Raw genomic sequence first — 237 nt, forward strand, 5'->3', positions numbered from 1 at the left:
CAGGACTTGAGACGCTGCTTGTCCTCAGCATGACGCCTTCTCGAGGGTGCGTGGCGTCTCCTTCGTTCTAAATTTGCTTCACTCTTGTCCCCATTTCTTCTCCGACAAAGGGGAGAATCAGGGAGGTCGAAGGGCGCCATTTTTTTCCCGTTTTTTTTTTGTTTAAATGTTTGTGTTTTGATTTTCTTTTTTTTCTTGGTAAGTCCATTTTTTTTTCCTGTTTGATTTTGTTGGTCA

General features: G+C 42.6%; 1 protein-coding gene across 1 annotated transcript in view; it reads left to right on the forward strand.

Moving 5' to 3' along the window:
• The window catches only part of LOC119593127, a gene marked incomplete at both ends in the record, with an annotated part of 6,978 nt that overhangs the window by 3,498 nt on the left and 3,243 nt on the right, over window positions 1-237 (forward strand).

The sequence above is a fragment of the Penaeus monodon genome, chromosome 31 (assembly GCF_015228065.2).
Source record: "Penaeus monodon isolate SGIC_2016 chromosome 31, NSTDA_Pmon_1, whole genome shotgun sequence".
Taxonomy (NCBI): Eukaryota; Metazoa; Arthropoda; class Malacostraca; order Decapoda; family Penaeidae; genus Penaeus; species Penaeus monodon.